The 11985-nt window shown below is 39.5% G+C and overlaps 1 pseudogene across 1 annotated transcript; it reads left to right on the forward strand.

Moving 5' to 3' along the window:
* Positions 1 to 3847: 3847 nt before the first annotated feature.
* LOC145067576 (uncharacterized) lies at positions 3848 to 5272 on the forward strand (annotated as a pseudogene). Its single transcript, XR_013688859.1, has 6 exons — positions 3848 to 3868; positions 3987 to 4070; positions 4224 to 4294; positions 4372 to 4441; positions 4783 to 4835; positions 5243 to 5272. The product of XR_013688859.1 is annotated as an uncharacterized LOC145067576 (transcript).
* Positions 5273 to 11985: the final 6713 nt, after the last annotated feature.

Consider the following 11985-nt stretch of genomic DNA (forward strand, 5'->3'; position numbering starts at 1 on the left):
ATATACCTGCCATGTACTATCCCCTATTATAATAAAAGAAACCTTTATTCCTACGTGGCACTCTGACAATGTGTTTTTCCGACAATGTTAATTTACTACAATACCCTCCATTAGTTCCTTTTAATTTCGGTTACTGTCTCTTTCCATCATATACCATTAATTTCTATTTCATTAGATTTAGTAAGTGATAAAATACTTATTTTATTTTTTGAATTCCCGTTAATAATTAAATGGTATGCTTTAAATACAATTGTAAAATTCCCATTAATAATTAAATGGGATGCTTTAAATACAATTGTAAACTAACCATACTATCCGTGCTTATAAAATGCTACGAATTCGGTAAACATTATTACATCCATAATATTTGTTATAAACAATCCGTAATATCAAGGAAGAATCAATCCTTAAAATCTGATATTTATTTATTTCGAACCGTGATACGTTTTTTTCTAAATGAGATTGCAATCCAATTAAATGGAATCATTATAATCCTATTTATGGGTATATATATTGCTATCCTTTAAAACTGAAATTATCATGTTATATCCGTGAGTGTGAAATAGTATGGTTGCATTTATAAGGATTGTTTACGTAAAATTATCTGTTTGTATAATAAATTTTGCTACATGGATCATATATGTAAAAAAAATGCATGCAAGGACTGTTTTTGTAATAAACTATATGCTTGCATTTGTATATAACATCTTACTTATCTATTTTTCTTCTTTTTTTGTTTTAGCATTATAGTTTCGATATATGATAAATATCTTTTAATTTGATTTTATTTAATCTTTAACTTACATCTCAAAATTTATAAAATGAAGGGTCATTCCTATTTAACAGTTTACACAAGGACCATTCCTGTAGTTCTTTTATGTAAGAACCATTGTTGTAATATTTTTAAAAATTATTCATTTTTGCTAATTTTTAAAAACTAGGACCCATAAATATATAGTATATATTGTATGAAATACTTTAGTATATATAGTATATTAATTCCATTCCTATAATATTTTTTCTAGATTATCCATTATATTATATCTATGAATTTAAAACTGTATGGTTACATTTATAAAGATTGTTTACCTAAAAAAAATTGTTTCTATAATCAATTTTGATATAGGGACCATATACATAAAATTTTATGTACCTAAGGATTGTTTATGTAACATTCACTATTAAATGGTATGTATGTGTCCATTTGTTTACCTTTTTGCTAACATCAATTGTACTATTATACTTTCAATAATTTTGTAGTGTTCAAAATAAAAAAAGATTGAAATTGTTAAGTTAGATAAAGATAATAACCTTATAAACAAAACTTCCAATATTATGTATAAGACAGTTTTTAGAAATTTATAAATAATTTGTAATTTATTGTGTTGTATTTATTTATTTTTATTGTATTTCTGTTATATTTAATTTTTTGTATATCAATGTTATTTTCATGATTGATTATGTCTTTTATACTGTATTTAAATTTATATTATGTTCTATAAATCTTAGTTATATTAAATGTCTTCATATATATAATGTATATCAGATATTCAAATAAAAATATTTATTAATTTTAAATAAGCAATATAATAGTCTAAACAAAATTTATTTCTTATTCGTTCAATAAAATTTTATAAATCTTTTACCCGTGGTTTCCACGGGTTGTAACCTAGTATATATATATATATATATATGTGTGTGTGTGTGTGTGTGTGTGTGTGTAATCTCTAAACGTGTGATTTGATTAATAAAACATTTGTGTTTCTTTTGTATAAAGCAATCTCCTTTCTGCCTCCTATCTTCATGTGCTTTCTCCAACAACAGTTTCCTCAATCTAGTAAGAGTAGTATAAGGCCAGTTGCTTTCTTTATAAAATAACTCATTTGACTTTCCAAAGTCAAAGTGCAAACCTTTTCTGAATACATGTAATTTCTATTGTAACACCCTGTTTCTTTGTTTTCCATTAATTATTGTCTAAATAAAGTAACTAGGAAGGAAAAAACTATACTGGTGTAAATTTGTAAAAGGTTTGGACTTAATTGGGAAAGCCTCATTTCCCTAATTAACTTTTTCAATTAAGTTGTTCTTTTGCATCAACTCAAAAATAAACATAACTAGCTTACCAGATTAAGTTATGTCCCCATTAGGTAAAAAAGAAACAGCACCAAACTTTGTTCTTTATCTCTCATTGTCTTGTTAGGTGAGGAATTAAGTTTAACTTTTTTATTCAATAACTACTGTTATCACTCTTATCCAACTACTATTACGTTTATCAATAATTTCATTGAAATATGACTTCATCTCTTTATTTGTCAAAATGTGGATTCATAATATATTTCTGCTACTTTTTTTTTCTTTTTTAATCTCTTTAAAACCTTTCATCCAACACTCAGATCTAGTCCCACAACATCATTCTAAGTCATAAAGTTTCCACCTCTATGCTTTCCATGTCTAGAAAAGGTCCAAAATCTAAAACCTTAACTTATCAATCCATTAAGACATCATAACACTCTCATGGAAGGTATAGAAGGATCAAGATTACATTTTTATGGATTCTAAAAGCTCCATAATGGATAGGGTTTCCAACTTTATCCATTAGAATGGTCCAACCACCAAGATCTAGCGTTTAAGCATCAAATGGGACCAAAAGTGCATCTTTTTCAACTTAATTCATTATGTCCAAGTCTCCAACCTTCAGATCTGAATCACCATGATGTTTAGATGGATAAGGTTTTCAATATACTTTACCTTTCTGTTAATCTTTGTTAGAATTTATCTTATTTGAACACTATCAGGCAATGAAATCCTTTCCGAAAGCACACGTTCATAACTCCAACGAACTGCTCAAGGAAGAACAATTGTACCTAATCACTGAGGTAACTAACACCCTGTTTCTTTTTCTTTTTTCTCATTGAATTCTAACTGGATAAAGTTTAATATGAACATATGAGCTTTAAAAAATATCTGAGAAAATAAATACATACATGGAACTATGGGAGTATGGAAGGGTTGAAGGAAAAAATAAACAAGAGCAAATTTGTAAAAAGTTAGGAATTAAATTAGACGTTTTTTATAAAGTCATTCTTTCTGCATTAAGTAAAAAATAAACACCCATATCAAACACGCCTTATTTCCTTGACTTTCTCTGTTAAGTCATTCTTTTTTACATACATACTTCTCTCTATTCATTGATTTCCAATGAGCACCTTTATGAAGAAACTACCATGTGATTTTTTTTTATTCCTGATGAGACTTATTATTTTATTCAAATTAGGAAGGAGAGAAAGGGCAATTGCCTGTGCTCATTTTGAGCAAGAAAGAAAGCACACATTCTAAAAGACCAGCTGTTGTTTTTCTACATAGCTCAAATACATGCAAAGAGTGGCTACGCCCTTTACTTGAGGTATAAAATTACAAGGGTAGATTGGTCATTTCTTCATTTGTTGAAAGCTTTCTCTAAGGAGTTCTTTTCACTTCAGGATTATGCTTCACGTGGATATATTGCAGTTGCCATTGATTCTCGTTACCATGGAGATACCTCCTATGAAGATGTGAGCATTCAAACATTTATTTTTATTTGCTAAATGCAAAAAAATAAGATATAGCAACATACTTTCATATATTTGTTAATTATAGCATCCTACTTTGAAAAATATCTATCCAATTATAGCAATGTGATTCATATAGAAACGAATTTTTCGTTGCTATAGTTGAGTAGATTTTTGAGAGTGGAATAGAGAATATGCTAATTATCTTTTATGATCTCAAACCATAAAATAATATATAATATGAATTTTATATATTCTGGATCCAGGCTCTTGTTTCATCATGGAAAAAAAGTGACACAATGCCATTCATATATGACACGGTTATACTTCTTCCCTTCCATCACTCCTGAATATTTCAAAATGACAATATATACTTTTAATCCCCAAATCTTTAACTTACTTTTAATTTTCATTTTTTATATCATATGATAGGTGTAGGACCTTTTAATGTTGTCAGATTACGTAATCGAAAGAGTTATATAGATCATTCCAAAATAGGAATCACTGGGATATCATTTGGAGGTTGAATTTTATTAAAAAACATAATCTAGCAATAACAAGAGTATATATATATATATATATATATATATATATATATATATATATGCTTCTATTGTGAGTTATTATGCCTTTCATTCCATAACTCAATTATTCATGTATGAACTTGTGATGAAGGAATGCATGCATGGTTTGCTGCTTTTGTCGATACACGTTATTCAGTGGTTGTCCCCATAATTGGTGTTCAGGTATTGTTTCTTTTTGACTTAATGAGCTTAATCGCTTAATCTGACCTAATAAGTTAATAATTAATATGAATGTGTAGGGCTTTCGGTGGGCCATAGATAATGATCAATGGCATGCTCGATTTCACACTATTAAGTTTGTGTTTGAAGGTAATTAAGACACTACTTTACAAAACAAATATAAAATCTATATATTTTTTTAACTGTTTTTAATCTGTTATTACTTCTATGGGTGTTTTTTTTACTTAATGCAGAACGACACGACTTTGAGTTGTAAATTTTTTCAAATATTACTTATTTATTTTTTGCGGTATATATATCTATATATATATATATATATATATATATATATATATATATATATATATATATATATATATATATATATATGGTTTTTAAAATCTTATAGCTATAGTTAGCACATCACTCTTTCTAAATTGTAATTTTTTTGCATGATTTTGTGATGCTGTTTTTATATTGTTTTACTTCAGAAGCAAGGATTGATTTAGGGAAGAGTGCAATTGACAAAGAGGTTGTGGAAAAGGTAAGTTCCGTAAAGATTGCTAAATGTTTTGCTGGTGTGGCATCCAACTGGTGTGCTACCTTTTTGACCAGGTTTGGAACGGAATTGCTCCTGGTTTAGGATCTGAGTTTGACTCACTTCATACGGTCCCGCTCATTGCCCCACACCCTCAGGGATGGGCCAAGACGATTGGAGGCCCGGGGCAAAATAAAAAATGGGGCCCTTTTGAAATTTTTACGTATTCGTATATTACACTATTTTATACATACATAAGAATACATTTAAATTCGTACACCATAGAATGGGGAAAACTAAAAGTACAATGCTATTAGAAGTATAAAAATACTAAAGTCCCATCCCCTTTGTTTCTTCATTAACTTGTTCAGTTCTGTTTCTTTACATAAGTTGTTGACCTCTAACTGAAATAGATTTATCATCGACAAAAAGTTGTTAGGTGAATTGCTTAAATCCAGAATACTTGTTGTTGTTAATAACCTGGAAGTAGTTGAAAAAACAATACAATAAGAGAAAATTTTGTACATATCAAAAACATAGAAATAGAAATAACAAAGAGTACCATTCATAAATAAAAAATAAGAATATTAACATTACAAATCAAAATTAAGCAATGAAGTTCAAGAACTGTCTCTAACTCAAAAATATTAACATTTGATTATGTCTCTAACTTGAACAACCTCATAAAAATCGAATTTCAAAAAAGAATAAGAAATTTCAAGAGCGATAGAACATACAGAGATTCACAGTCATATTATCAGAAATCAATTTCACCTCTAACAATCGATTCTAAAAACTGAACCTTCAAATTTCTAGCAATTGAGAAAGAAATCCAAATGAGGCGGTGACTGGAACTCTCGATTCAAATTGTAACGACCCAATTTTCACGTCCAAAAATATCGTTTTTGATTAAGAGATTTGCAAAACATTTGTAACAAAATATCATCCGATCATATCATTTAATAAAAACATGTCTCGTATCTGAAAACCGAATCGTAAAACATGATAATGTCAGAGTACAAATCCTAGAATATCTCATAGTGCGGAAAACAAAGAACGTGTGTATGATGTGCCGCTACCACGCCGACTCCTTCCCCTTTGCTAAGAGGTACCTGAAACCAGAACTGAAAACTGTAAGCACGAAGCTTAGTGAGTTCCCCCATCGTACCACATACCATACAACCACAACACATACATACTGCCAGGCATTTCTGGGGTGCCCGACCTACCCGGTACGACCATTTTGGGGTGCCGACCTACCCGTACGGCCATTATGGGGTGCCGTCCTACCCGTGTCAAGCCATTCTGGGTTGCTGACTACCCTTCGGTCCTAACAACCGAACCTCGGAGACTATTTCACCCCTACTACTACTATCACATATATCATAGCATAATCTATTGTCAGACATATCTGGGGTGTCTGACCTACCCTTCAGTCCTAACAAGCAAATCTCGGGGACCATTCCCCCTCCTACTACCTCCTTCTCATATAACATATCATGCTAGCAGCTAAACATATCATAATATACTGTTAGGCATATATGGGGTGCCTAACCTACCCTTCGGTCCTAACAAACGAACTCTATCACTATCACATATCATATCACGCTAGCATATAACATATCAGGTAGTAGCAAAACAGATGAATATCACAAAGACAAAAATCTAACATACGATCCCTACTGGTGGGCCGGCATTGTGGCCATAGACCCACCGCTACTGGAAGGCAACTCACCTCGTAGTAGCTACTGAACTGTGCGGGAATCCTTTGACTGCTGTCGCTGCTGCTCCGGAAATCCTCCGGCTATAATTCCCGCAAAACACTTAGTCAGAAACTGACATCTACTCTTAGGTTAAAATGACCATTTTACCCCTGACCAAGTCAAAGTCAAAGTCAAATTCTATTTGACCTGACTCGCCGAGTCCCTATCCTTCCATTAGACCTTATACCCGTCTCTACTCGTCGAGTTAGGCGATGACTCGACGAGTTTTCCTTCTAAATGAACATCGACTGATTCCTCATCCGACTCGCCGAGTTTTATGAACAACTCGTCGAGTTCATCATCAACTGATACACATGTCCTGTCCTTGACTCGCCGAGTTGTATGAACAACTCGTCGAGTTCATCTTCATCCTTAAGAAGATTTCCTTTGACTCGCCGAGTCCCATGAATTTCTAGAACAATGGCTTAGTCCAGAACGTTGGGTCACTCCCTGGGACCCCCCTTAAAACCTTTCCACACTCAACTGGGTCCTTATGACCCTCAATTGATATGGGACAGAACCTTGGACTCGTCGAGTCCAAGAACGGACTCGTCGAGTCCAAGAACAGACTCGTCAAGTTGGTCACAACCACTCACTGAATCTTCGATTTCTGACGTACAACCTTTGATCAAAAGATAGATCTATGCTTCTACAATCGATCTAGCATGTAAAGTTACAACCTTTACGTGCTTGCATGGGACTTTAAGCTTAAAAGGTCCTTAAACAAGCCCTCTCAAAGCATGGGGCCTTCTTTGTGTGCAAGAGCCACTCCTTTCTGCCTTGTAACCCCTCTAAGGGCCTAGATCCGAAGCATCAACTCCAATCCATGCTTGCAATCATGGTTGGTGACCAAAATGGCTTAGAAAATCCCTAAAACTTCACAAAATGGGATCTAGCAAATGGAAGAGCAAGGTATAGGCTTTTTACCTTCAATGAGCTGAAAATGGTGCACAAACTCAGATCCCTTTAGCCTCCTCTTGTTTCTTCAAGCTTTTCCTTCCCTCCTTGGATCACAAAAGCACCAAAGTCACTCTAAATGCCTTAGATTGCTTCAATAACGGCTAGAGTTTGCTATGGGGGTCATCTGGGAGCAAATGGGACGAAGGAGGCCGAGTTAAGGCGTTTAAATAGGGTGCAAACCCTCGGATTGGGGTTTTTGTCCAAACAGGGTCTACTCGCCGAGTCTGGGACCCGACTCATTGAGTCCACCGCTTAAGTCCCGTGTCCCTTCTCGCTTCTACTCGGCGAGTTGGACCTTCAACTCGCCGAGTCCAAGGCCAAAATGCAAAGTTTTTAACAAAAGAATACGTACCAAGAACCAGGTGCTACAAATCTCCCCCACTTATTTTAGACTTCGTCCTCGAAGTCTGCTGCTCGATCCTGAAACAGCTCGGGGTAATGTTCCATCATCTCATCCACTGGCTCCCAAGTCCACTCCGACCCCTTCTGGTGCTGCCTGGCACCTTCACGAGTTCCACTCTCTTGTTCCTCAGATCCTTCGACTTCCGATCAAGGATCGCTACAGGCTGCTCGATGTAATTCAGGCTGCCATCAACCTGAATGTCCTCCAAGGGTACCAATGTTGAGTCGTCCACCAGGCACTTTTGGAGCTGAGAAACATGGAAAGTGCTGTGTATCTGACTGAGTTCGGCTGGCAAATCTAGCCTATATGCCACCCTGCCCACCCGGGCTATAACCCTGAACGGTTCAATATACCTTGGGCCCAACTTGCCCCGCTTCCTGAATCGAATGACGCCTTTCCAAGGCGACACTTTCAGGAGAACCATATCCCCGACCTGGAACTCCAGGTCTGATCGACGCTTATCGACATAACTTTTCTGCCGACTCTAAGCAGTCTGAAGCCTTCTCCGGATCTACTGAATCATCTCTGTCGTCTTGAGCACTACTTCGGTGCTCCCCATGACCCTCTGGCCAACCTCGCGCCAACATATCGGGGTCCTGCACCTCCTCCCATACAACATCTCGAAGGGAGGATGGTCGATACTCGAATGATAGCTATTATTATACGAGAACTTTGCAAATGGAAGGTAAGTATCCAAGCTACCTCTGAAGTCTAAAACACATTCCTGCAGCATGTCCTCCAGAGTCTGGATGGTCCGCTCGCTCTGGCCATCCGTCTGCGGGTGAAAGGTGGTGCTGAAATGCAGACGAGTACCCAACTCGTCGTGGAATTTCTTCCAGAACCTGGAAGTGAACCGCACATCCCTATCTGAAATTACCGAAACTGGCACTCCGTGCCATGCCACCACCTCCCTGATGTAGGTATCGGCCAATTTCTCAGCCGAGATGCTCTCCTGAATCGGGATAAAGTGGGTGCTCTTGGTCAATCGATCGACGATGACCCAGATTGAATCCACTCCCCATGCGGTCCTGGGAAGCTTGGTGATAAAATCCATCATAATATCCTCCCATTTCCACAGCGGAATATCCGACGGCTGCATCTTGCCGTGTGGTCTCTGATGCTTGGCCTTGACCTTCCTGCAGGTCAAGCACCGCTCCACGTACCACGCTACATCCCGCTTCATGCAAGGCCACCAATAGTTCAGACGAAGATCCCTATACATCTTCGTCACCCCGGGATGAATGGAAAACAAAAATTTATGCACCTCCTCCATCAGAAACTGGCGCACACCCCCGAGGTATGGCACCCACACCCTACGGTGTAGTGTCAGTAATCCCCGACTGTCATAGTCGAAGGAGGAAACCTGCCCCACGATCCGCTCGCTCTTCCGATGTTCCTCCTTCATGGTCTCCTAGGGCTCCCGAATCCGCTCCAATAGCGGAGTCACTACTGTCATCCGCATGCAGATATCCCTGATCGGTGCCGCCTTGCAGCTAAGCGCATCGGCCACCACGTTGGCCTTCCTCGGATGGTAAAGGATCTCGCAGTTGTAATCCTTTACCACATCCATCCACCTGCGCTGCCTCATGTTCAGATTTGGCTGATCCATGAGGTACCTCAAACTCTTGTGGTCCGTGTAAATGGTACAAAGAACCCCATAGAGGTAATGACGCCAAATCTTGAGGGCGAACACAACAAACCCCAACTCCATGTCATGTGTCGGGTAGTTCGCCTCGTGAGGCTTCAGCTGCCTCGACGCGTAGGCGATGACATGCCCTCTCTGCATCAATACTGCGCCCAAACCTGAGATGGATGCATCGCAGTACACAACAAAATCCTCCATGCCCTATGGCAGGGCTAAGATTGGCGCCTCGCACAATCTCTGTCTCAGTGTCTCGAATGCGGCCTGTTGCTCAGGCCCCCAACGAAAGACCACGACCTTCCTCGTTAGCCTGGTCAACGGTACGACTATCTTGGAGAAATCCTGGATGAATCTCCGATAGTAGCCGACTAATCCTAGGAAACTCTGAATCTCAGATGGAGACTTCGGAACCTCCCATCTCATCACGGCCTCCACTTTGGCTGGGTCCACTGAAATCCCATTCTGGTTGAGGAGATGCCCAAGGAACTGCACCTCGCGCAACCAAAACTCACACTTGGAGAACTTAGCATACAAGTTCTCCCTCCTCAAAGTCTCCAGCACCTCCCGCAGGTGCTCCTCGTGCTCCTCCTGCGTCTTGGAATAAACCAAGATATCATCAATAAACACTATCACAGACCGGTCTAACATCGGTCTACACACGCGGTTCATGAGGTCCATGAACGTGGCAGGAGCATTGGTGAGCCCGAAGGGCATCACCACAAACTCGTAGTGGCCATAACGCTTCCGAAACGCAGTCTTCTACACATCCTCCTCTCTAACTCTCATCTGATGATATCCTGAACTCAGATCAGTCTTGGAGAACCAAGATGCTCCCTGTAGCTGGTCAAAGAGGTCATAAATCCTCGGGAGTGGGTAACCATTCTTCACTATTACCTTATTCAGCTCCCTATAGTTTATACACATACGATGCGACCCGTCCTTCTTCTTCACAAACAGATACGGGGCTCCCCTAGGCGAACTACTCGGTTTGATAAATCCCTTGTCTAGCAGCTCCTGTAGCTGCGTAGACAACTCCTGCATCTCAGGAAGAGCCAACCGATATGGTACCTTGGCTATCGGAGCCGCACCAGGGACTAGGTCGATTCTGAACTCCACCTGTCGCTCCGGAGGTATCCCAGGAAGCTCCTCTGGAAATACGTCCACAAACTCTCGTACCACGAGCACATCGCCCACTGTAGTCCTACCCGCCTCTCGGGTATCCATAACATAAGCGACATAACCTGCGCAACCCTGCTGAAGGTAACGCCTAGCTCTCGCTGCTGAACATAATGCTGGTCCTTGCTGTGGCCTCTCACCCTGAACTACCAACTCTCCCCCACTTGGGGTCTTGATCCGAACCAGCTGCTGTGCGCAATCTATCACTGCCCCATTGGGGCTCAACAAATCCATGCCTATAATCACCTTGTTCCCTCTCAACGGAATAGGAACCAGGTCCACCAGATAACGCTCCTCGAATAATCTCAACACACAGTCTTGGAATATCGTCGATGCTCGCACCGAACGGTCATCTGCAATCTCTATGTCTAGAGGGCAATCCAACATGCTTGAAGACTCGGAAAATCTCTTGCTGAGCGCAAGAGAAACAAACGATCGGGTAGCACCCGAATCAAACAATACCTGAATTGGGATACCGTTCACATGGAACAATCCTTAACAGAGCACATACATAACATATCAAAATCAGAGCAGTATATCATAACAGCATAAATAAGAAGTCATACCGGTCAGCACATCGGGTGCAGCGCGTGCCTCCTCGGTAGTTAATTGGAATGCCCAACTCCTCACCACTGGAGCCTCTGCCTTGCCCTGCCGGTCATCAGTGATCTGCAGGGTCGCTGGAGTTGGGGCCTTCACTGGCGCTGATGTTGCTGTCAACTGGGGGCAATTGGCCTTCTTGTGGCCCCTCAGGTTGCAGTGGAAACACAGCAACTTAGACGTCTGAATAACTGGTGTAGGGGCAGTACAATCCTTGCTGAAATGCCCCGTCATGCCATACTTGTAGCACCCCGGCGATCCCAGTCTACACGTCCCCTCATGTGGCCTGCCGCATTTCCTGCAGCGGCCCGGTCCTGACTGGCCCTTCGGCCTACCATCTGATCCCTAGTGCTTCTTCCCCGAAGCCCCAGTCGACTGCCCCTCTTCTACTTTCCTCTTCCAGACATGCTCCAGATCAATCTCCCACTCCCTTTCCCTGGAAATCATGGACTCCAGGGTAGGGCAAGCTGAAAAACTAACATGCTCCCGAATGTCGACTCGCAGCATGTCATGATAGCGAGTCCTCCTCATATCCTCATCTCCCGCATACTGGGGCACCAGAAATTCCCTCTCCCAGAACTTGGCGGTGATCTCTGCCACAGTATCCGTAGT

The sequence above is a fragment of the Lactuca serriola genome, chromosome 8 (genome assembly GCF_051521515.1).
Source record: "Lactuca serriola cultivar US96UC23 chromosome 8, Lser_US96UC23_V15, whole genome shotgun sequence".
In the NCBI taxonomy this organism is placed as follows: Eukaryota; Viridiplantae; Streptophyta; class Magnoliopsida; order Asterales; family Asteraceae; genus Lactuca; species Lactuca serriola.